Consider the following 27,052-nt stretch of genomic DNA (forward strand, 5'->3'; position numbering starts at 1 on the left):
CGACTAGGGCCATTCTTCCACACAACCACAGTACAGGTTCAACAGCAATAAATAGAACATTGACACAATACTTTTGGAATCAGTCTGTTTTTTACTGTCAGGTGAGTTCAGTGTGTAGCCAAGTGAGAACCCCTGGGGCCACTACCACTCACCCCAGGATCTTGGTTCCTCGTAAAGGAAGCAGAGAAGAGGTTGATGGCCCAGATCTCCCAATCACTCGGATTTATTTATTTTTTATTTTTTGAAGGTTATTTATTTAATTAACAGTGGAAGACTATAAAGTAAATGTTCCTCATTAGTTAACTGGTTAAATAATTTATTTCTTTTCCTTTTTCTATTCTCATATCCTTATTTTTTCACTCAGATTTATTAACAGAGCAAACTGGCCACTGCACTATTGGGACCCAGTGGACACCTGGGTCTGGGGGTTGCTCTGGAAAGCTCCGACTCCCCTTTTTTTTTTTTTTTTTTTGCGGTACGTGGGCCTGTCACTGTTGTGGCCTCTCCCGTTGCGGAGCACAGGCTCTGGACGCGCAGGCTCAGTGGCCATGGCTCACGGGCCCAGCCGCTCCGCGGCATGTGGGATCCCCCCAGACCAGGGCACGAACCCACGTCCCCTGCATCGGCAGGCGGACTCTCAACCACTGCGCCACCAGGGAAGCCTCCCGACTCCCCTTTTTTCTTCCATCTCACCCCTTACTCCATTTCCCGCTGAGGGACTTCTCTTGTGACCCGGCTTGTTTCATAACCAGCTGGTGATTTATTAACAATCTAATACGGCACGATGGCCTCTCAAGAAATTACCCTGGGCTTTGTTCAGACTGCTTCGGGACTTTTAAAACTAAGATGATCTCTCTCCTTTCTGGTAATTCAGGCTCACAGCCTTTGAAGACGAGTGTGGTGGCTGATTTTCTGTGTCAACTTGACTGGGCCCTGGGGTGCCCAGATACTTGGTTAAACATTATTCAGGGTGTGTTCTAGAGGGAGTTTCTGGATGAGGTTAACATTTGAATCGGCAGGCTGAGTAAAGCAGGGTCATCCACCCAATTCTGGCCTGAGTAGAACCAAAGACTCACTCTCTCTGCCTGACCATCCTCCAGCTGGGACACCCGTCTCCTCCTGCCTTCAGACTTCAACTTGGACTGGAGCTACACATGGGCTCTCCTGGGCCTCCAGCTTGCAGACTGCAGACCTTGGGACTTAGCCTCTGCCACCACATGAGCCAATTCCTTATAATAAATCAGATACATCTGTTTCTCTGGAAAACCCAGACTAATACAAAGAGTGAGCTGGATTTTTCCAGAAGGGAAAGGAATGGGACAGAGTAAGTTGAAGAGTTAATTTCCAAACTGCAAGGAGGTAGTTGGGTACTCAGAGACGGGGAAAGAGGATGGTGGGCTGCAGGTTCTCCAGGGACCTGACCCCTCAAGGTGTCCCCTCTATGGTGGCACGTCCTTAGGTGGGTGGGTTGTAAAAGGTCCAGGTGAGGCTCCCCTAGGGCTCCAGGGTGGATGGAGCTGCCAGCAGACAGCCAGACCTTGAGGGACCACTCTGACCTGGCTGGGGGCCAGCAACTGCAGCTACTGTGCCAGGCCTGCCATGCAGGACCAGCTCCACGGGCAGCCCAGGTGCCCTCCAAGAGACGTGGCAGAACGAAACACCCTTAAAACCCCAGGAATCTTATATGGCCTTGGGAAGGGAAGGAGGCCAGAGAATGACTGATGCTGAGTTTCCAGCCATGTTAGTCGGAGGATACCCTGCTTTCCGTAAGCGTCACAAGGCAGTTGACACCTGGAACATGCATATAAGGCCAAACTCCATCTCCTTTTCCCAGTATTTGCCTAGGACACAAATTTCCCACGTAGAAAATTCTCTCTTCCTCATAACATTCCTTTAGATATCAAGACGTCATCAGCAGGGTTTCATAGACTGTTCCCTGGAGGAGGGGGGAGGGAGGCTCTGAATCCTCTGAAGTTGATTGTATTCGAAAATGTGCATTTTTCTGGGGAGGGAACCCGTACACCTGATCAGATCCTCAAAAGAGGTTGGCCCTAAAATAAAACCACACGCCACTGTAGCAGAGTGAAAAGGTCCTTTAGGGCAAATTGCCTTCTTTCTGGTCCATCTTCCATGAATTGGTCACTCATTCATGCATTCATTATTTTTATTTATTTCATTTTTTGGCCACACGGCATGGCCTATGGGATCTTAGTTTCCCGACCAGGGATCGAACCGATGCCCCCTGCAGTGGGAGCACAGAGTCTTAACCACTGGACCGCCAGGGAAGTCCTTCATTAAGTATTCTTAGAAGCCCTCCCGTTCCGCAAGTCCTGTAGCTCCAAGAATAGTCTGCACAAGGCTCTTAATTCTGGTCTTTGCTCTGCCCTTGTCCTTTGACATGGGGCTCTGGCTTGGCCTTACCATGTCCTCCTGCCATGTAGCCTGGTGACCAGAGCTTTACCTTGGTTCCCTCAGCCTCATTTCCTGGTTCTCTCCCCTGCAGGCTCTCTGTGTGCCACCTTCCTCTCTGGAACTCCCCACACCACCTGTCACAGCTTCCCTGGACATGCTCTCTGCCTGCCGCCTGCCACTGAGGCTCCCTCCAGAACATCTGCTCCCACAGCACTCTGCACTTTCATTGCCAGAACATGCCTCACATGTTAGCGTTTAGTTGTCTGCTCTATGCACTAGATTAAATTCCATGAGGGTAAGAGCCATGTCCTGTTCATTGCTATATGCCCAGTACCTATTAGCACATAGTCCCAAGTCCATAATTGGTACCTGGGACGTATTTGTGGAATGAATGAATGAATGTCCAGTATCCAGGTCCTGCCTGGCTGTCCTTAGCAAGATGGATCCCATCACCAAATAAATAGCATCATTTGCACAGGCCTGGACACAAAGCCTGTTGGGACCACAGCAAGGTCAGCAGCTGGGGAGCCCAGTGTTCTGTTCCCAAAAAGGCAAGGAGCATGCTGATTTCTCAGGCAGGCATGGTGGGCCAGTCTTTTGGCAGGAGCACTGCAGGGGGCTTTCAAAAAGCTCTCTTCTTGAAATCAAGAAGAGTAACATCACTGCAGTGAAGGAGTGTCCCACCACAGACAGCTGTAGGATCCTCAAAGGGGGCCTCAGGGATCTTCATTGAAATGCAGATTTTAGAGTCCTGCCCAAGACCCCTTGAATCAGTGTTTGGGCCCGTGGTCCAAGGCTGTGGCCTCTCCCATTGCAGAGCACAGGCTCCGGATGTGCAGGCTCAGCGGCCATGACTCATGGGCCCAGCCGCTCTGCAGCATGTGGGATCCTCCCAGACCGGGGGCACGAACCCATGTCCCCTGCATCGGCAGGCGGACTCTCAACCACTGTGCCACCAGGGAAGCCCCAAGGCTGTGCTTTTAAACAAGCTTTATGAAGATTGCACTTGGAAAAGCTCAGAGCTGTAGAGTGGAAGCAGGACCCCACCTTCTCCAGCATTCTCGCCTGAGCAAAGTTGGAAAGCCAGACCCCAGCCAAGCTAAGTGGGATTTGAGGTTGTTTGTAGAAAGCATGGTCAAAATTTTGGAAGCAGGCAGACTGTTTTTTTGTTTTTGTTTTGTTTTGTTTAGTTGTATGTGTAGTTGATTTTATTGAATGCTTTTATTAATTTTCTCCTTGATCCTTTTTTACTTTAAAAATTAATAGACTTAATTTTTTAGAGCAGTATTAGATTTAAGAACAATTGAGCAAATAGTATAGAGTTCCCAAATACTCTCCTTCTCCGTACTCAGTTTCCCCTTATTTTTTTAACATCTCGCATTAGTGTGGTATGCTAATTATAACTAATAGTTACAATTAATGAACCAATATTAATACATTATTGTTAACTAAACTCTATAGTTTACGTTAAGGTTCACTCTTGGTGTTGTACATTCTGTAGGTTTTGACAAATGCGTATCAGGCATTCACAATTATAGTATCATACGGAATTGTTTCACTGCCCTAAAAATCCCCTGTGCTCCACCTGTTTGCTCCCATTCCCTCCCCCAAAGCCTCTGGCAACCACTGATCTTTTTACTGTCTCTACAGTTTTGCCTTTTCCAGAGTGCCATGTAGTTGGACTCCTACAGTATATAGCCTTTCGCATCGGCCTCTTTCAGTGAGCAATGTGCATGTACGTTTCCTCCTTGTCTTTTTGTGTCAATAGCTCTTTTCTTTTTATTGCTCAATAACATCCCATTGTATGTATGTAGCAGTTGATTATCCATTCACTTATTTGAGGACATCTTGGTTGTTTCCAGTTTTGGGTAATTATGAATAAAGCCGCTATAAACATTCTTGTGCAAATGTTTGTATGGACACGCTTTCAACTATAGTGGGTAAATACCAAGGAGAGTGATTGCTGGATTGTGTGCTAAGACTGTTTCACTTTGTAAGAAAGTGGCTGGACCATTTTGTATTCCCACCAGCAAAGTATGAGAGTTCCTGTTGCTCCATACCCTCATCAGCACTTGGTATCGTCATGTTTTTAGATTTTAGCCATTTTAATGTGGGTGGCGGTATCTCATTATTTAATTTGCGATTCCCTAATTACATGTGATGTTGAGCATCTTTGCATATGCTTATTTGTCATCTGTATATCTTCTTTGGTGAGGTGTCTATTTAGATCTTTTGCCCGTTTTCCATTTGTTTTAAGAGTTCATTGTATATTTTAGATAAAAGTCCTTTATCAGATATGTGATTTGCAAATGTTTTCTCCCAGACTGTGACTTGTCTTTTCATTCTCTGAGCTGCGTCTTTTGTAGAGCAGAAGTTTGAAATTTTAATAAAGTCCAACATACCCATTTTTTCTTTCATGTATTGTGCTTTTCATATTGCTAAAAACTAAAACTCGTTGTGCTTTTAATTCATCACCAAACCTAAGGTTATCTAGATTTCCTCCTAGGTCTTCTAGAAGTTTCATAGTTTTGCATTTTAAATTCAGATCTATGATCCATTTTGAGTTAAACTTCATGAAAGTTACAAGGTCTATGTTTAGACTCCTTCTTACCATAGATTTTGGCAAACTCAGCATATGATTTTTTTTCTTTCTTTATTAAGTCCAGAACGTTCCCCTTTTCACTTCGCGCTTCTCTTTGGCGTATCCGAATTGCCAGCATCACTCCTCTTGAGCTTTGGGGCCATTGAGCAAAATAAGCGTTACCTGAACACAAGTACTGTGATATTGTGGCGGTTGATATGATAACCACCATGGCTGCTAAATGCTGGACCAAATGTGCTGGACAAAAGGACTCCTGGGTGGGATGGTGCAGGACAGTTTGAGATTTCATCACACTACTCAGAAAGGCATGCAATTTAAAACATCTGAATTGTTTATTTCTGGAATTTTCCATTTAATATTTTTGGACTGCAGTTGGCCCTGGGTAACTGAAACCGTGGAAAGTGAAACCCCAGATAAGGGAGAACTAGTGTAGGTAAGATTTTTTTCTCCCTCTGGCTTTTTTCAAGAAGTTCTTTCTGACTTTGATTTTCTGTGCTTTGATTATGATATACCTAGGTGTGGTTTTTAGGTATTTACCCTGCCTGGTGTACTCTGAGATTCCTGAATCTTTGGTTCGGTGCCTATCTTCACTTTGGAAAATTCTCAGCCATTATTATTTCAGACTGGGTTTTAAATCCTGCCTCTGCCATTACTAGAGAAGTGATCCTAAGTGAGCTATGTAACCTCTCTGAGCCCTAGTTTCCTTAACTCTGAAACGGGAGTAACAGCTATGTGTTACAGGATACGGTGGGGCGGAAATGAGGTCCAGCTTCGCACAGTGTCTGGTATAGAGTGGAGGGGGGCTGGTGGTTAGTGAGTGCCATGGAATAAAGGGAACTGTCGCTGAGCGGGCAGGGTGATGGACCTTGAACGTCAGGCCCACAAGACAAAGTCCCTGGTTGGTACTGAAGCCACTCATATACTTCTTAGACTGATTAGGAATTCACTGAAGGGGTGGTGGGGGGCCCAGAGTGAGCCCCAGGATTGACAGAACTTCCTGGAATCTAGGCATCTTGGAATCGCCCCAGTCAGTTGCCAGGCCCACCAATAAACCCCCAGATATTGATATTTTCTCTAGCTGTAATTATGGGCTTGGGTGTCCAGAGCAGTCTCACAAAATAAAAGTTTTATGAGGGCAGAAGTCAGGCTACTCCAGCCCAGGCTCAGAGCTGGCTTCGTGAAGACTATAGCTCCGCATCCAGCAATGGTCTATTGAGGTCTAGCCTGGAGGTCCTGGGGGACCCTGCCTGAAGCTTCCAGTCTGGCATACCTCAACTCCCACCCCTAGACTGTAAAATCCCTGAGGCTGAAGGCTGCTACTCCAAGGGTCCTTGCAAGCCTTCCTCTGCAAGGACAATAACTGAATATTCTTGTGTGGGAAGAAGAGGGATTCAATTCAAATGGAGGCAAAGAAAAAGATGAAACACAAATGTAAAGATTTTTTAAATGTTCAGCATAAGAGCCAAGGTAACCTACCTTTGATTTACCTGACTTAAAGACATGAACTCTGGGGCTTCCCTGGTGGTGCAGTGGTTGAGAGTCCGCCTGCCGATGCAGGGGACATGGGTTCATGCCCCGGTCCGGGAAGATCCCACATGCCGCGGAGCGGCTGGGCCCGTGAGCCATGGCCGCTGAGCCTGCGCGTCCGGAGCCTGTGCTCCGCAACGGGAGAGGCTGCAACAGTGAGAGGCCCGCTTGCCGCAAAACACACACACACACAAAAAAAAAAAACACGCGCTCTGAAAAACACTCAAATAGGCTTCTGGCCAAGATAGAATAATGGAGACCAGATTTATTTTACGACCTGAAATAATGAAAACCATATGACACAGGCATGCCACTCTGTTTACCCAAGAGAAATGAGATCATATGTCCACACACATTCTGGAGCATGGATGCTTATATCAGCTTTATTAGTAAAAGCCAAAGGATGGAAGCCACCCAAATGTCCATCAAGAGATGAATGGAAAAACAAATTATGGTGCTTCCATACAGTGGAATATTATTCAGCAACAAAAAGGAATGAACTATTGACCCATGCAGCAACGTGGATGAATTTTAACATATTTACGTGGAGTGAAAGAAACTAGACAAAAGTAGAGTTCATACTGAATTATTTCCTTTATATAAAATACTCGAAAATCGAAACTAATCGATAGTGACAGGAAGCAGATCAGTGGTTGCCTGGGGAGTCGTGGGCAAGATGGGAGTGGGGAATGAGAAGGTGGGATTACAAGAGGATCGGGGGAAACTCTAGGGGGCCATGAGTATGATTACCATCTTGATTATGGTGGTGGTCTTACAGGTATATCCATATGTCAAAACTTACCCCATTGCACACTTTAAATATGTACAGTTTATTAAGGTCAACAGAGCTGTTAAAAAAATCTTTTCTTGTTCCAACATTATCTTTCGCTGTTTTCCCTCTTTAAAAAGATGTTCAATTTGCTAAATAATCAAAGAAATGAAAATTAAAGCTAACGTAACCATCTCCAGTGTATGGAAAAACTTTATAAACATAAAACATGGACTCAGAGAAATAGACTGTCTCCTATGCCCTTGTAAAGGAAAATGACTTCATTTATTCACTGCTTACTGAATACTTCACTTCTGGTCACATAATGTGGCAGTTATCCCATGCCAAGCAATTCTGTGACATCAGCTGAGTGTCCTACAGTTTAACTCAATTCTGGTGCTATCTACCTGTAGATGCCACAGATGAAGGGCTCAGTCCTACAAGACTGGCTTCCCTTCCCCAATTCAAACATCAATCACAAATCCAGGTTGTCCCCTGGAATTCTGATCAATTGGCTATAAATCAGACATTCTCATGACCCCATCCTCAGGTTGATTAATTTGTTAGAATGGCTCACAGATCTCATGAAACAGTTTACTTACTAGATTTCTGGTTTATTATAAAAAGATATATCACAGGAACAGTCAGATGGAAGAGATGCACAGGGCAAGGTATGCGGGAAGAGGCACGGAGCTTCCATGCCCTGTCCGGATGGACCAACCTCGCAGCACCTCTATGCATTCAGCGCCCTGGAAGTTCTCCAAACCCTACAGTCCGGTTCAAGTATTTTTTGTTTTTGCGGTACGCGGGCCTCTCACTGCTGTGGCCTCTCCCGTTGCGGAGCACAGGCTCCGGACGCGCAGGCTCAGCGGCCATGGCTCACGGGCGCAGCCGCTCCGCGGCACGTGGGATCCTCCCGGACCGGGGCACAAACCCGCGTCCCCTGCCTCGGCAGGCGGACTCTCAACCGCTGCGCCACCAGGGAAGCTCCGGTTCAAGGATGATTAAGGAGGCTCCATGACTCAGGCAAGATTGATTAAATCATTGGCCACTGGCCAATTGAACCTCCAGCCCCTCTCCTGTCTCCCAGTGTTGAGGGGTGAGGCTGAATATGTCATGAAGTCCCAAGGTTGGCTCTGCTGGCAACCGGCCCATTCTCTGGCCTTTCCAATAGCCGCCTCTTTAACATAAACTCAGGTGTGCTTGAAATTTCTTATGAATAACACAAGGTACCCACTTCACCTTTATTCCTCTGGAACTATTTCAGGAACTGGAAGCAAAATTAAATATTATACGAAAGATGCCACTATAGCTGTTCGATAGGAAATGACGAGGGTTTTAGGTGTTATTGCCGGCAACTGCAGACAGAGACCAAAATATGTATGTCTTATTAGGTCACAATATCACAGCCCTCGTGCATTTTTGGTGGGAGTGGTGATAGGCTCAGCATTGCTGAGGGCAATTTACCAACATATATTAAAAGCCGTAAAATGTGCCTAACATTTTAAAATGTGCCAGCCGATTTTAGGGATTAGCTCCGAGGTTACCTCTTGTCTTAGGATGTGAGAGAGACATAGTTTCAAGGATGTAAATTACAGTCCTGTTTATATTTGCAAAATATTTGCAAATAATCTATATATCAAACAATTTGAGATTGACTAGGTAATAATATAGTCACACAAAAATAGGTGCTCCTCTATTTCAATAGCCAGGTCATGGAAGCAACCTAAATACCCATAGACAGATGAATGGATAAAGAAGATGTGGTACATATATACAATGGAATATTACTCAACCATAAGAAGGAACAAAACTGGGTCATTTGTAGAAACGTGGATGGATCTAGAGACTGTCACACAGAGTGAAGTAAGTCAGAAAGAGAAAAACAAATATTGTATATTAGCACATATATGTGGAATCCAGAAACATGGTACAGATTAACCAGATTGCAAGACGGAAATAGAGACACAGATGTAGCGAACAAACGTATGAACACCAAGGGGGGTGCAGGGGTGGTGCGGGGGGGATGAACTGGGAGATTTGGATTGACATATATACACTAATGTGTATAAAATAGATAACTAATAAGAACCTGCTGTATAAAAAAAATAAAATTAAAAAAAAAAGGTGCTCCAGAAACAGACATATTAACAGTTGGGGTTGCGAGATGTTGACTTGGGTCACTGTCTGTGAGACAGGATGGGAGGAAGCAGGACTGGTCAAGAAAACAGCCAGGAGAAGGCTGGGCTGACCCAAGGGGGCTCAGGCTGAAATGGCCAGGCTCTCAGATCCGCCACGTACTCAGTCACTGGGTGCGAGTAAGACGGCAGGCTGGGTGGTCCTCAGCAGCTGAGGCCACCCCGCAGGAGCTGGGAACGGGACGGGGTGTGCTGACTGCACTCAGCTGGACAGCATGTCCTTCTTCCAGGAGCATCTGGACGGCGTGTCCTTTCTTGTCCACCACCATCCTCAAAGCCTCTGCTCCCCGGCCCCTCTCATCCCTTGTGCTTGCTGTTCTACTTCTATTGTCTCCACTGACTTTCAGAGTCAATTTCTTTATGAAATGTTTACTGTACAGTTATTTGCAGAACTCTCCGGAGGAAAGAAATGCTATCAAAATTTAATTAATGGGAGAGACAGTAAGTAAATAAGATGAGATTCTGGAGAGAATTCAGTGCATGGGAATGATGAGTACATTCATTGTCGCTTAATTTGATGGGCTGGGCAGAAGAGCGGGAAGAGTTCCCTCCTCTCCCAGCGTCCACAGGATGAGCCTCTGCAAACCAAGAGCAGGGTTTTCCTCTCTGGGTTGGAAGTCAACGGAGGGGCTTCCTGCGCTGTCATCTTCCGTGTGGATGCAGCCAGAGGGCCAGGGGATGAACGTGTCTGTGTGTACGTGTGTGTGTGGTGGGGGGAGTGTTTATTACCAGGACGAGGACACGGGACAGCCTCTCTCTGCTCTCCATCTGGGGCCAGCCAGTAGACAGAGCATAGAGCCCATAAGGGAAGGAAGAACAGTGGTAACAACAGTAACAACAATCTGGGTCAGCAAAGCAGAGGCTAGAACTACTACAGAGGAGAACTGACACTTATGGAAGGAGACATCGGCGGGTGGCTATTTCTGTCTGAATCTCCATTAGAATCTTATTACCAGGCAATGAGTCAAATGCAGAGCTGTGGTTTGACTGCTAAAAAAGAATAAAATAAAATAAATTAAAATAAAATAAGATAAATGATCCATAACAACCTTTTCAAAATCCAGAAATTCTGCCCACGGCAAATAGTAGCAAGGATGTTGGTCAATAGGATCTTTTATTTTGCTGGTAGATTATTATAGCGTTTGGGAAGCAATCTGGCCTTCTCTTGTAGTGTTGAACATTTGCCTTCCCTATGTTTCAAGCCATCCACCCCAAGAATATACCCCCGAGAAACTCTTGCACATGTGCCCAGGAAATACTGTGGTATGATGTTCGTAATACTGTTAGTAGGGGCAAAGAACTATGAACAAAGAGCCCAAAGGTCCATAACCTAGTGAATAGATACGTAAACTAGGGAATATTTTTTGGCAATGAAGTGAAGCCCCCGATACGTGCTACAAATGTGGATGAACCTTGAAAAGATTTTGCCAAATGAAAGAAGCCAGTCACAAATTATATGACTCCATTTACATGAAATGTTCAGAACAGGCCAATCTATAGAGACAGAAAGTAGGTTAGCGGTTGCCAGGGACTATAGAGGGATTGGAGAAACTAGTGAGTAGTGACGCCCCCTGTGAAGCAGCAGCAATGCCAGTGATCTCTGCCCGCCCAGGACATCCTCTCCTCGCTGGTCTTCATGGTCCAAACAGTCTGCATTTCTCACCCACAAGGGGGAGGCATCTTTGGAGAAGCTTCGGGAGCTTTTGAGTCCTCCTGAACCACAGTTTGGGGCTTTGTCAGACAAAGCACTCAGACCAGATTAGAACATTTATCAGGGAAGGGTAGCGGGGAGCTGGGTTGAGTTAAGTAGTCTTGCCAGGCACTTGTCTTCCATCAATTCTCCTTGGATAAGTTCAGTGTTCACAATGGTTCTCAACCCACACACCTCTTAATCTACTTTAATTTCTGTTTTGGAAGGAGGGCAGGAGGAATTTTTGTACGATGCTTCAAAAAGTACGCATTAATAGACCCTGAGGGCACAGTCCGTGCGGTGGCCACCTAGCACTTTCACGCTGTGTCCTGAAAGCAGTCCACACACTCTGAGAGCAAAGGAGGCTCTGTGGACAGAGACACCGAGTCCTCAAAGACACCGGGACATCAGGATCACAGTCTCGGAAGGGAAGAACATGACCCTGAGTCTGAGCCACATGTCACTGAATGTATGGACCAATCTGTTTCCAGTACGAAATAGTACTTACGAGCGAAATAAAGGACCCGTTCCTTATCCTCCAGAAACCTGTATTGCAGCTGGTGAAATGACACCTTTAGATGAGGTTCGCTTCCATATCACCACTCAGGATTTGTCAAGGACCCCGCCCTCCACCCTGAGAGCAGATACTCCAGCTTCGGAGTTCAGGAAACGTTCTCATGAATCGCAAGGCCGTGTTTTCTTCCTCGATACCATCCTGCCCTGTTTTCACTATTGTTTCTGTCTTTGGCACCTGAGTTTCGGAAGACGCAGTTCAGGCAGAGCTCGGGGTAGGTCTTCGTGGTTTAGAAAAGATTCATTCAACTAGATGTGCAATTATTAGCATCGTGACGCCCCCTGTGAAGCAGCAGCAACGCCAGTGGTCTTGTTATTTGGGCTTTTGTTACGAGCAGACACAGGCACTGGACGAAGGCCTGGGAGCGCCTCCCGCTGGTCTGGAATTTGGAGTGTGAACAGGGTTGGAGCAGCCCTCTGAAGGCCAAGGCCTGCCCACCACAGCCAGATGGGGGTTGGACTGGCTCACATATGTGAAAACTTCCCTTGCCTAATTAGCCATTTTGGAAGAGAATCTAGCATCTTCGGTCCTGGAAGAGTTTCCAGGATGAGGGAACCCTCCAAGCCGCCCCCAGGCATGCGCAGGCACTGCCCAGAACCCACAGCTGTAGCAGCGCAGGACCAGCCGTCTACCTGGCTGCATTCAAGGAGGCAAATGCGCTCTTAAGCCGCAAATTTGTACCCAGGCACAGGTCTCCATGGCAACCTTTCACACTAAAAGAAGGACATTTGTAAATATGCATTTTGCAAGCCTTCTTTTTTGATTCGAAATATCAGCCTTTTGAGAACAATTTGCTTTGCCAGCTGTGCCCCGCTGTGGGAAGAGTGAGGGCATGGGGCCGTCTCACCTGCCCCTCTTTGTTTCCTCACGGTCCTTTCCTTCTGGGCCCAGTGCCCTGCGAGGAGCTGGGGACACAGAAGGAGGGAGGACACACCGTGCCCAGGGTCCCCTGGCACATTGCATCCCCACCACCTGGTCACAGACCCTCAGGGGACCTGAGCTCCGGGTGTCCGAGCCTTGGAGCTTCACCAGAGCGTGTGTGAGACTCACCTGTGGAGCTTTACACTGTACGGCGGGCTGATCCGGCACGCTGGTCCTTTGGTATTTACCCAAAGGAGTTAAAAACTTATGTCCACACAAATACCTGCACATGTACATTTGTAGCCGCTTTATTAATCATTGTCAAAACTTGGAAGCAACCCAGACGTCCTTCAGTAGGGGAACGGATAAATAAACTGTGGTACGTTCGGACGATGGGATATTATTCAGTACTAAAAAGAAATGAGGATCAAACCATAGAAAGACATGGAAGAAACTTAAATGCATGTTGTTAAGTGAAAGAAGCCAGTCTGAAAAGGCTACGTACCGTATGGTTCCAACTGTATGATATTCGGGAAGACGCGAAACTAGAGAGATAATAAAAAGATCAGTGGTTGCCAGGCCTTTTGGGGGGCTGGGGATGGAGGTGGAAAGGGATGAATAGGCGGGGGGCACAGACGGGTTTTAGGGCAGTGACAATACTTTGTACGATACCATAATGGTAGATACGTGTCATTATTATACATTTCTCCAAATGCACGGAGTGTATAACACCAAGCGGGAAGCCAAGTGTAAACTGTGAACTAGGGCTGCTGGTGATGTATCAGTGCGGGTCCGTCAGTTGTAACAGATGTGCCCCTCTGGTGGCAGATGCTCACAGTTCGGGAGGCTGTGCTCGTGTGGGGACAGAGGATATATGGGACATCTCTGTACTCTCCTCTCAATTTTGCTGTGAACCTACAACTACCCTAAAAAATAGTCTTAAACAAAATGAAGGACCACATAGTATATGCTCAATAAATAAATAAAGGAAGGACAGAAGGATGCAGTGAGAGACAAAACAGGCATTTCCTCTTGATCTCTCTCAGTGATTAACCTGTTGGTATTTAATTTCCAACGCTATGGCCAACTGGTTCTTTGAGTCTCTAATTGATTTGGTCAAAGTCACTTAACTTCACTCTGTCATTAACGATGAATAAAGAACTTAAAAGCAAGCAAACACACACACACAAAAAACAAAAACTGCAGCTGCCCTGGTCCTATTCCCAGGACTTCCTAGACCCGAGGTATGTTTAAAAGTTCTTGCTGTGACTGTGACATTCACCCCTACGCGAAAGCCATCAACTAGGTGTTTCCTAGAAGACCGGCTTAGCCCCTCCAACGAAGACCTAAAGTCACAGAGGCTCAAAGAGATGGAATTTCATCTTTCTCTCATTTAACTGTCCAAAGGCAGGCAGGCAGGCAGCCCAGGGCAGGGGGATCGCTACTCCTCAGGCCGCCCTGCGATGCAGGCTCGTTCGTCTTCGTTGCTGCTCCAACACCTAGAGAGAGGCTCTTGCCCGCGTGGCTGAAGCTGGAGCCCCTGTTACGTGCCCGCTCTCCAGCTTTTGGGGCGGGGAAGGGAAGAGAGGTGGCTGGGACCTGAAAGAGTCACAGGTCAGCTCACACAGAAACAAATCCCACCCTTCCGGCAAGCGAGGTGAGGAAACGCAGTCTTTGGCTGGGGTCCATGAGCCAGCCCTGCCGGAGGTTAGGAAGGGGAGAATGGACACAGGGACACACCTCCACGTGCTGTTAGAGGATGGCTCAGACTTTGCTGCATATTCAAACCATGTGGAGAACTTTGACAAATGTTGACACCCAGGCCACACCCCAGGCCCGCTACATCACAATCTCTGGGGGTTGGACGCAGGTGTCAGTACTTGCAAAATCATTTCCACAAATAACATTTTTGAGAGCTGGAGCCGACAGAGAAACATCATTCCTAGGCGAGCATAAGGAAGTTTCTGGAAAGCTGCACAGACCATTGGGTTCTGGAGGGCGTCGCTGTCCTGAGTGGTCTGCAGATGCAGGAACGTTAGGCTTTGCACTGCTCAGTCGGGCCGGGACACAGCTCCACCTCCGGCCATGCCTCTCAGACTGGGTCTCTGTGAGTGGCGATGAGTCCACAGCCCACAACGGGGAACCTCATTCAGACGAGTCACCTGCTGGTGGTCTAAGGAGACCACCAAATTCTGCACACATCGTAGAAGAGGTCATACTGATGGTAACTCCATGGACAACACACTCTTCGGAATAAACCTGCCTAGAGCTATCGAAGTGTGATGTGCAAGGGAGCCCTGACCCACAGCCCAGCTCCCGCCACGGGCTTTACCTCCCTGGGCCTATTTCCTCAACAACAAAATGTGGATGATGATAATACTAAGCCAACATTTATACGGCACTTACTGTATGCCGATCGCTTTTCTAGATGCTCAATATATATTAGTGAATTTAATCTTCTCTGCAATCTTGTAAGATAGACACTATCGTCATTCCTATTGTATAGACGAAGAAACTGAGCCATGGAGAGGTTACGTTGTTTTTTTTAGTTTAATAATACATTTATTAAAAGCGGTTCTTTTCACAGAAAAACCATTATTATCTGGTTTGGGTGTGCTATAAAAGAGAAACGCCATTGTTCCCATCAGCGGCTACTTATATCACTCCCCATAAGCAGGTGTCAGAGTCCACCTGGTGTTCAAATCCAAATTATAAACGCAGTGCTGAGAACTCCCAAGACTCCTGCAAACCTCAACCTTCATAAAAGGGATGGAGCAGCAGAGACAGTGCCCAGGCGTGGCACAGACGGTGATGAAGATTCTCTACTGTGAAGCATCTCTGGTACTTTCCAGAGCTTTGCTGTTTTCAGAATCTTTTTTTTTTTAATGTTTATAAATATCTGTAGCCATATTCTTCATTGTAAATGTGAGTTATCAAATGTATCCATCAGGATATGTGGATACCCTGCAGATGAGTGGCCAAGGCAGGATTTGAACGCTGGTGACCTGGCTTCAATGTCCACGCTCCCAGGTCCACGGATCCACTGCCCGGTGCAGCTTAGTTCAAGGCCTTGTTGTGGGGATGAAATGGCGTGATGACTGCCTGGTAAAGCATGGGTGAGGCCCCTAGTAGATGTCCGTTATAGGGGTTATTATTAGTAAAGTCAAAAGTTGATCCTTAGCTGTCCCAATGAGCACGTCTACTGTCCCAGGATCTAGCAGAGTGTCTAGGACCTGGTGGGCACTCAGTAAAAACGAATACAATGTAGAGTTCTTTTCAGAATCCCTCTGTCTCTGACTCTTTCCATCTCTCTCTGTCTCTCTCTCTCCTTTGGTGTCCTTAGTGTCTGGAGCCAAAGATGTTTCCTTTGTGCTTATGGTCTGGAGAGGCAGCGTCAGGGGCCCGGGGACGCTCTGATGACCACAGCCTGTGCTCCAGGGCAAAGTTCCTCTCCCTTCGGCCACGCCAACCATTTCTGGGCGCTGCCTTTGGATACAGTCCTTTCTTTGTTGCTTCTGTCTGAAACTTCACAAAATTACTCCCTTCGATTCACCCAAAATACTATTTCTTGTCCTGAAATAGCATCTTAACAGACTCACCGGTGTTTTTATCCCCCTGGGCTGTAAATTCCCCAAAAGCCACAGCGTCATGAGAGTGAGGGCGTTCTTAGATCTCGTGGAGGCCGGGCCCCTGGAGCCAGAGGCAGAGAACCAGTCTCAGTTCACACAGAGGTGACGCAGGCTCAAAGCCAAGCTCAGGTCAGGGGACAGGCTCAGCCCAAGGGAAGTCCTGTCCTCACAGCTGTGGGGTCCTTCTCCTCAAGTGCTCACCTCCCATCCCATCTGAGGTACTCAAGTCCTCTGTGGACACTTTCCCGGCCTCAGAGAAAAGCATGGCTCCTCCACTGCAGAGGTGGTCAGGGAAAAGGAAGGAGGTGAATGAAATCGGTTTTCAGTTGAGATGCTCGGGGAGGGTGAACCTCACATCAGGGCCTTGATCTGGGGCTTCCAACATCTTTTCTACGAGCCCACAGTGGGTGGTGTGGAGAGAGGCTCTCACCCACCCCAAAGCACCAAGAATCAAGCCGCCACCTCCTGCAGCTATTTTTATTTTTGGAGCTTTTCTGAGCCTGACATCTTACTCAGGGTTAGTCAGAGCCCTGAGAACGCAGCTGTGCGCCCATGCTGCCTCAGCGCTCGGGGGCAAAGCCAGGGGAGCTGGGGTGGGTCCGGGACCCGGGGACAGCTGTGACCCAAGGCCTCCTGATCCTGTGGGCTCAGAGAGAAGCCACCTCAGCGTGTGTGAAGTGTTGTCTCCTACACTTTAGTTCACCTTCTCCCCTCCCAAAGCCATTGCCCTGTGGGTTCAGAAGAGCGAGGTCAGATAGAACGCAGGTGAGAACATTAGGGATCAGAGGGGATATGTCCAAGCCAAAGTCAAATCCGAGCCTTCCGACCCACCAACAGGGCTCAGTACAGTCCCACGTGGACAGCTCTGGCACTGTCCTGTCGCCCCCCTGGATGTGATCAAGGCTGACTATGGGCCCAGCAAAGGCTCTGGGAAAGTTTTGATGCATCAGGAACCAAGTTTAGTTGAAATTCACAGGATTGAAGTCCTCCATAGGGCCTTTTGTTATTTCTCTAAAATGACCAGTGGCTATGTCTCAACAGACACACAATACATGCTTGGCTTCAACAGGAAAAGAATTGCTTAAACTAGAACATAAAAGCGTAAGAAACGATGTTCTGTCGGAGGGAGAGAGAGGCCCCTGTGTCGTGGGGATGGGTTCTCGCGTGCACTTGGTGATTCGGTGAGCTCTTCTCCAAGGCGGGGAGAAACCTGCACTGTTCCAGAAAGTGCCGGGCCATTGTGCAGGCTCCTAAGAAATTCGAATTACATTGAAATATAGTTAATATCCCAACGTCCTCTGACCCTCTTTCTTCCTGTTTTGATCAGAGGGTTTCGGACCCATCCCTGTTTGTGGAAGAATTTTTTTAGTTCTTTCTCTGTCTCACCCATGCCCCCAGATGATTCCATCAGTTTAACGAACAGAAAAAAACAAACCAGTAATGATACACAGAACCCCTCACTACAACAGTGCCCCCTGGAAAAAAAAATTTATTGGGATTTTTATTTTAAACCATTTATCCAGTGGTTGCTTTACTGCAAATTAGAATCACCTGGGGAATTTAAAATCATCTCTGCACCCTGGGCACTGGACTCAAACATCAGAATTGTTTTTTTTTTAACTCTTCAGATGATCCCCAAATGCCACTGAGTTGAGGACCAGTGATCTGAACCAGTACGGCTCAAGTTCGTGGTTCTAACGAGCTCCCAGGAGACACCAGCGCTGCTGGTCCACAGACCACACCTTGAACAGATGCGGCCAAGGTGTATTTCTTGCTCCCTGATGCCAAGTGACTTGTGGAGAAATAGAAAATGCTGAAGGCAGCTTAGGCAAAATGGACATGGGGAAGCGAGAAAGCTCCCTTGATTGTAGAATATCCCCCAGGTTGTTAAGAAATGACTTCTAGACTTTCTACATAGATGGGGTTGACAGCTCCAGTTTAGGGGAGGGCCTGGACTTCCATAACCTAGAATGTTCCAGACCGAAAGGACCTGGTAGGTCATGGGGTCCAGTGATCCCCAATCCTGGCTGATTTTCAGAATCACCCAGGAACTTTCTAAAAATTTATATAGTCCTGGGCTCCACCCGAGTAGCTACTCATTCAGCATATTTTATTTTATTTTATTTTTTAAATTTATTTATCTTTTAATATGTATTTATTATTTGTTTTATTTATTTTGGCTGCATCGGGTCTTAGTTGCGGCGTGTGGGATCTAGTTCCCCAACCAGGGATCGAACCCCGGCCCCCTGCATTGGGTGCGCAGAGTCTTACCCACTGGGCCACCAGGGAAGTCCCTCATTTAGCTTCTTTAAAAATAGCTGATTTGAGTTCAGACGGATTTGGGAACCACTGGTCTAGTCCACCCCCAGCCTCACCTCCTGCCCCTCACACGTACATATTTTATGGAAGAGGAACCCCGGGCATGGGATTCTCTCTGACAAATTGGCATTTTTCTGCTATGAGAACTGACCGAGCCAGAAGGAAAACAAGAAGCCTGAGTGAGCAATAGGGAGATCTCCTTCCGGGTCACAGCGTTTGGGGAGCTAGATTCTGGCTAATAAGTTCAGGTGATGTGTCTGCCTTGGCTTTCTCGGGCTGACAGGCTCATTTTATGAGACAGTAAAGACAACGGCCAGGTACACGGTTAGCTGCTAAATAAGGAGGCTTGGCCCAGCTGGAAGGGAAGATTTTGTGTTTGCCCAGAACGCACGCCCACACGCAGGAGAGGGCGGCGATGGCCCCCCTGGGCTGCCCACCCTTCCAGTGGAGCTGGGCGTGGGCCCTGGTCATGGCTTTCCCTCCTCCTATGATTCTCCTTGTGTTCTTTCAAAGACAGAGGGTGAAGGTTTTTAAAGCCTCACGATAAATCCCAGCCACAATCCAACCTATGAGTAGAAATACTTCTGCCTGCTCCCCTGGGACTTCCGGCAGCCCCATCAGCCCCCTGTCTTGCCAGGATGCTCCCGTTCTACCTGCCTGTGTCCATCCAACTCTGCTCACAATGAACGTACGAGGGACACAGTCTACTTCCCAGGTCTGTCTGACGCTCCACACCCAGACCTGGGGCCTGCATGTCCCCAACCCTGCCCAAGATCCACTGAAAACACCACCTGAGTAGCCCTTAGAGATATGGCCAGAATTATTCATGTGATTTTGTAAAACCACTAGACTCTTCCCTCTTTGAATGTTTGATTGTTTTGTTAAGTTAGGCATAAATATTCAATTTGAAGTCTTAACCCATATTTAATCATTCATCCTTATGCTTATTTCTTGAACACATATTACGCATCAGTAAATACCATATCGGTGTATCTTAACGCCGCGGTCCTGTTGGGTAGGTATGATGGCTGCGTTTTACACAGAAAGAATCTGAAGTTCAGAGATGATGAGCTATTCATTCAAGATCACACATCTCGAAAGCCATTTAACTGAGGTTTGAGCCCAGACCTCTCTGGCTCCAAAACACCTTCTCCTTCCCCCAAATTTGCCTCCGAAATGACAGTCCCTCTCCTTTCAGAGACAGAGGAAGGCTGCTAATTGTAATTTTGTTTTGAATTTTATTTTACTTTATTTTCATACAGCAGGTTCTTATTAGTTATCTATTTTATACATATTAATATATATATGTCAATCCCAATCTCCCAGTTCATTAAAAATTTTTTTAATGAACGATTTTTTACGGCAAAGACAGGAGAAAGCCGAAAGACATACGCCAACAGAAAGTGGTTTCAGCACATAACAACTTACTATTCATAACTGGCTAGCAGACCCACAAATGGCTAAGCTAGAATTTATACATCTGAATTTCTCTGAGACGCTTCCTGTGACTCTCCAGTCTAATGAGGGCGCGAGGTCGAACGCTTCATAGACCCCGAGTTTCTCCTCTTCTGCATATACCTGCATCCCTTGTGCTGTGACAAGGGCTCGTTCTGCACAGGCTGCGCGTCTCAGCGCCAATTTTGGGAAGGATGGAAGAGCCGAATGACGAGAAGCATTGCATCCCTTTTGGAAGGGCTTATACTTCCAGGCTGTGGCCTATTTCTTGAAAATAAGCTTCGTATTTGGCAAGCATTGTAGATTTCCGGAGAAGCTGCAAAGAGAGTACGGAGTTCTCACTCTGTTTCCCCTCACGTTAGCATCTGCATTACCATGGCTAATTATAATGTCCGGTAATTTTTAAAGTGATTATGTTCTGTCTCCCTGTGGAGTATGGATAAGTAACTGCTGGTCACGCAGCCACAAGGGGTCTTGGGAGCCACGGCCTCAGTGACCTTGATCCCCTGGGTCTGAAGTCTCAGGGCGGGGTGGGGAGGAGTGAATAATCGGACGGCTTTGCAGGGGTTCCTCGGGAGGATTAAATGAGGCCGTAACAGTGAAAGTCCCCAGCATGGTGCCTGGCACATTTGTTGAATACGAGCCTTGTACTGTGCCTTGAAGCAGCGGTTTCCATCAGGCTGTGTGCTTCCCTGTTTGGACCGTGTCATTCCCCAGCACTGCTGAGCCATAGCCTAACTTGTGTTTACTTAATATACTCTGAATATTTGTCTCCTCCCTGCTTCTGTCCCTCGTCCTTTCCCCATAAATCCTGTTTGACAAATTCAGGCCAAGGGCAGTTATCCTCAACGGAGAGATTGCTTCCTCTTCTGGAATTGCATATTTCAGAGCCGTTGGCCGGGCCAAGTGGTCCCAGCCGAGCTGACGAGCAGCCCTGATGCACAGCTCATGCCTGTTGAATTCTCAAGCAGTGGTGGAAGAACACGGAAACTGTAGAGGTTACCAGGGAGGTACAGAGTTGAAAACATTTCCGCGTCGGTCGTGTTACTGGTGGCGAGAGGATGGTGGGGACAGAGAGGGGTTGGCCCTGGGGGGACAGAAGGGGAGAAAACAGACATAATTAGAAAATGTGGGTTCTAGACATTTTCCTCCCCTTCCTGATTTATTTTACGTCCCCTGAGCTGGATGCCAAGCTGGCACACGTTTCCAGAAATGAATGGGATGCTTGAAGGCTTCAGAATGAAAGTGACAGTCTTCACGTGCATACTTGCTGACGGAGGCTGCCTGCGTCTGCTGTCTGAACAAGGAGCCTCCTCTGTGCACATCTTACCTCGCCCACGACGTCTTGGAAGCCAGCAGATGCCCGGAGGGAACCCGCTTGGGGCTGTGCCTGTATAATGAGCCTTCTCTTTAAGGCATTCTTTCTTGTTCATCCCTTTCCATTAAGAAGATTCCACTCAACATGAGTAGTTGCTAAAGCCTATTAAAAACAACTGTCCATATTCCTTAATTAGCACAAGAGAATGTGAAATTTTAAAAATGTACATGTGTTATTTTTTTCTTTTCTCTCTCTCTCTTTCTTTTTTTTTTTTTTAGCGAACAGGGTTGTCCTTTGATGTGCGTCTCTCCTTGCATGCCCAGTTTTTTAACTGAGCGTGTAAGGAGATCCCACTCCCTGCGTTTTGGGCAGGAGGACCGTGCGGGTGGAAGGAGTCTGGGCTGTCTGCTCCTCAGCCAGGCAGAGCAGACGGCCAGGAGAAGCAGGAGAGGGATCTTTCTGAAGCGGGAGAAACAAGACAGAGAACTGTCAACCCCCCACTGGCAGCTGCCGCTCAAGTCGGATGCGGAAGGGATCACACACAGCCAGCTTCGGAAGCCATCAGGGAGCCAGAGGTTACACACCAGGATTCTGAAGGGAATTATGGCTATCTTGAAAATGATCATGTATAGAAGGTTCTAGAAATCTAGGTCTTTTTTTTTTTTCCTGCATTGGACATAGCTTGAAAGAAGTCATTGTTTATCATGACCATTGTTTATCTGCTACCTATTGAAATCAGGGTTGACCTACACTCCAAAGTGAGATACAGAAAATATAGATGTTTCTTGGCACACAGAATCATCGGTAAGTGGGGAAGGTCTTGGAGTTTTACCTGTAAGTTGCAAAACAGTGATTTTGCTGCCTGCGTCTCCATTCCTTCTGGGCAGATGCAAACTTTTGCAGATGGGATCTCCTGTCTTCGTTATTTTCTTTCCTTCCTCTTTTATTTTGCATTTTCTCTCCTTTTGCCCTTTCTCCTCTGATAGGTCCAGAGCTCTGAAGAGGAGGGTGAGAAAGGGGGGAATGGTCAAGGGTCACGTTTCAAAGGAAGGACACAGAAGGGAAAAGAGAGTAAGAACAGCTTTGGCCCAGGAGTTAAGAGAGCTGAACTTGAGTCTGAGGTCTGACACCAAACAAGAACAACAACAGCATTTTAAAATAATAATAGCGCTTCCTGCATATCAAGCGCTTGCTACCGCCAGGCATTATCTGGACTTTGAATTTAACCTGCCAATTGAATGAGTGAGGTGGGCGCACCCCTGGTGCCCACGTTGCAGATGAGCAGACAGTTCTAGACCTCTAAGCGGCCGCCTATGGTCACGCAGACCTCAGAGGCCGAGCTGGAATTTGTGATCACGATACTGCATCGCCTCCCTGGTGCACGGGGGGAATTAATGTCCATCCCCTCAGTCTCTGCACAACGAGACGGTCTTAACAGATGCTTTAAAAGCTCCTTCCGGGCCTTCCTTCAATCAATGCCAGTGCTACCTTCTTCTTCCACTAGCCATTGTCTCAAGACTTAATACAAGAATGTGGCACCCTTGGCTACTTGAGGCCATTGGAGGCAAAGGGGGAGGTGAGCATTTAACACCCAGTGTTGCCTCGTCACACCGCTTCCTGGGCCCTTTGAGAGGAGCCTTCACATTTCACGCAGAATATTCGTGTTCAGCAGGTCCCAAGCAGAGGACCTTCAAGATCCCTGTAGATGAGCTCTGCAGCCTAACGGGGTGTAGGAACGACACCAAGGTGCCTGGAGAATAAAGCAACCATGGATGAACCTTGAAGACATTACGATAAGGGAAATAAACCAGACGCAAAAAGGCAAATGCTGGACGATTCCGCTCATAGGAGGTACCTAGAGAAGCTGAATTCACAGAGGAGCGCAGAATGGTGGTTACCAGGGGCTGGGGGAGGGGGACGGGGGTGGTGGTTAGTGTTTAACGGATGCAGAGTTTCGGTTTGAGAAGATGACAATGTTCTGGAGATGAAGAGTGGTGACGCTTGTGAATGTGTTTAATACCACTGAACCCTCTGCTCAAAAACGGTAAAATGGTACATTTTATGCTGTGTCTATTTTCCCACAATCAAAAGAAAATAAATGACTATATCAAAAAGTGTCTTATTGTTTGTTTATGACTGTATAATATGCATTTGTTGAAAATTAAATGCAGAGAGGTATAAAAATCAGATTAAAATTACACAATTTTCACCAACTAGATTTAACTATAATTATGACTTCCATCCAATCTTTTCCCTCTGCAGCTATCTAATATGTATACAGAAACTCAAATATTTGAGTTCATACTGTATAAACATTATTTATTCATTCCTTTTCACTTAACATTACATTGTGAGCATTTTCTAAACAATTAACGCTTATTTGTGAACATGATTTTATAATGGCTGCATCCTAGTTCAGGCTTGCTGTAATTTATGTAGCACTCCCTCTGTTTTGGGACTTTTAGGTTTTTTTGATTTCTTACTTTGTAAATAGCATGAAAGCAATCATCCCAGGACACTCATCTTTGCCTGCCTCTGATCATTTCCTTAGGACACGTTCCTAGAAATAGAGTTACTGGGTCAAAGGACAGGTTATATATTTGAAAAATTGTTTCACTATTTCTGTGTGTGTGTGCGTGTGTGTGAGCTAGTTTCAGAAGCCCTTTCCCTGCCCTTTGTTTGTCTGGGGACTGTTTGAAGCCCTTGGAATCTCATCCTCTTTTAGATGATGCTGGCTGAGTGGTCCTCACATTCCTGATCCCTGAAAACCGCCTTTAGGGAAGATGTGTTTGAATTCTGATCAGACTTTAAACCAAACCTACAGATCTGAGCAAAGGAGTCCTGTTGGGCAAAAACTGAAAGAGACGGGGTCTGAGGTTTTGTTTGTGCAAACATGGCTCGTTTCTCACAGGAAGGTGTGAGATTAGGGCAAAGCTCAGCTGCCCCAGCTCTGTCCTGGCTGCTCACTAATGTATTCGGTGCACTTCCTGCTCTGAAGGAGAAGGGAAGTGAAAACTTGCTGGAGCTCCTTGGCTGCTGGTCCACAAGGGGTTAAAGGTAGCCTGGACCACATCGACCTCTGGGCTTCCCTGCATTCTGTCACTTACTCCCAAGGGACACACACAGACCCATCCTAGGAGAGGAAACAGCAAATCTCTGATCCCCAGGCGATTTTTGGTTTCAAAAGTCCCCCTTGCATCTTTTCATCAGGGTCTGCTGACTCTTTTCTCACTGTTTCCCGACTTCTCTGTAATTCCCTTCCATTCTTCAGAGCTCAGCTCAAATGCGGTTTTCACGTAGAAGCTTCTGCGACCCTTTTAAACTAGATCGACACCCTAACGCACTTTTTTCATAGAGCTTTTCACAATTTGTAATTATCCTGATTTGGGTAATCATTGGGTTGATGTATCATTTAATGTCTTCATTCAACAAATATTTTTTAAGTGCCTCTGTGCGCCAGGAACTGTACTATTTGCTGGGATTACAGACATGAGCAAAATAGATTTGGTTCCTTTTCTTGGGGAGCTTGCAGTCCAGTGGGAAATACACAAATAAAAATCTGAGTGCAGTTTTCAATAAGGGCTATAAAGGGAATGAAGTTGGTGCAGTGACAAAGACTGGTGCACGGACCCCATCAATGGTGTGATCCTGAAGCCCAGATGGAAGACGGAAGGATAGGAGGAACCAGGAGTGGGAAGAGTCAGGAGGAAAGAGGGAAGCAGAAAAGTGTGCCTGGGAGCTGGTGACATGTAGGATGGTGGTGGCCCTGAGAGTGTTTCCCAGAGTGCAGTTTGTTGAGAAATGAATGGACGGTGAGGAATTAGGAAGTATGTGCATAGGAAGAGCAGTCTGGGCTGTACAGGGGGATAGAAAAATCAGGTGGATGGAGAGAGATAAGAAGGGCCAAGGGAGGAATTGAAGTTGGTTTTCCAGAGTTTCTTTCTTTCTTTTTTTTTTTTTCCAAATGGGAGGTAGCAGAAGGTGTTGATAAGCTATGGGATGACTCAGGGGGAGAAAGGGAGAGATAGTGCTCAGAGAGGCAATAAATGGAGAGCTAAGTCCTTGAGGAGATAAGATGGGATGGAACCCAGAACAGAGATAAATAGATAGGGCGTTTATAGGAGGAGAGTCACCTCATCAATTTTTAACACTTTATTATGGAAAATTTCAAACACATAAAAGTAGAGAGAACAGTATAATGAAACCCCATATACCCATCACCCCAGCGTCAACACATAGCCAATCACATGTCATCTGTATCCCACTCAATTTATCACCCCTTTCCCAGGTTATTTTGAAACAAATCCAAGACACTTTAACTTTTCATCTACAGAGACCTTAGTAGTATCCCTAAAAATAAGGACTTAAAAAAATTACAACAAAACTATTATCACACTTAAAAATTAGTGATTTCTTAATGTCACCAAGTACCCAGGGTTCAAATTTCCCTGTCTGTTATATGTTTTTTATTTTTTACACATGACTTGTTTAAATCAAAGCCAAACAAGGCACACACGCTGAATTCGGTTGATATGATTTTTTTTTTTTTTTTTTGCGGTACGCGGGCCTCTCACTGCTGTGGCCTCTCCCGTTGCGGAGCACAGGCTCCGGACGCGCAGGCTCAGCGGCCACGGCTCACGGGCCCAGCCGCTCCGCAGCATGTGGGATCCTCCCAGACCGGGGCACGAGCCCGAGTCCCCCGCATCGGCAGGCGGACTCTCAACCACTGCGCCACCAAGGAAGCCCATTTTACTAGTTTTAAAGGGAGACAAGAGGAAGAGGGCAGGTAAAAGTGTGAGTATGTTTGTAGATTTGATATTAACTAGATGTTTGCCCCTCCAGACTCTACCGCCATGAGGGCAGGATGACGGCTCTTTGTTTCCCACTTGTATTTCCAATGCTGAGCTCTGCTTGACATTGAGAAGGCACTCGCCAGTGTACAACGAAAAGGATGAATGAATGAATGAAAGGGTGAATAAAATACAAAAACTGCCCCTTTTGCCCATCTTCTGACTGCACTGGGGTATATTCAAACTCTTACCTTCATTCCGTCCTTCACCTCTCTCTAGGCTCAGACCTATACTTAGGGGAGCCATTTGGAAGTCGAAATTAAACTGTGAATTGAAAAAACAAGAAAAAGAAGTCACAGAAAGGGCTTTTCTACTGCCACATCCGGAAGGTTAATGAGCTGTGCTTGTCGGTAAGGGGTAGGGGCAGGGGTAGGGCACAGCCAGAAAACGTTAGCACTTGTTGACAGCTGCTGGGAAGACTGGCTTGGCTGGCGGGCATTAGCGCGGGAATGATGATTTGCTAGTTTAAGGGAGAGAACAGCCTCCACGTTAAGTCCCTCCGTCTCCATTCCGCCCCATTCACAGACTCAGCTGACCGGCAACTTCAGGCTCATTGACTAGAGTCCCCCGGTCAAGGCCACAGTTCCCTAGAGCATTCCTGGCTCCAGCCAGCCCGTGCTCACCCGGCTCAGAGAAACAGTCCCACCCCACTGCGCAGGACCATCTCCGTACTTGGGCATGGACTCAGCGGAGAGGCTTTTTGACCTACAACCCTCCCCGCGTTGTTGGACTCTCACTTCTCCAGGAGGGACCCCTGAGGGAAGGAACTCTGTCTTTCCTTTCTGGATACTAGGCTCCTAGCACCGTGTCTGACATATTTTATTTATTTGCATTCATTCATTTATTCC

Source organism: Phocoena sinus, chromosome 18 (assembly GCF_008692025.1).
Source record: "Phocoena sinus isolate mPhoSin1 chromosome 18, mPhoSin1.pri, whole genome shotgun sequence".
Classification (NCBI taxonomy): domain Eukaryota; kingdom Metazoa; phylum Chordata; class Mammalia; order Artiodactyla; family Phocoenidae; genus Phocoena; species Phocoena sinus.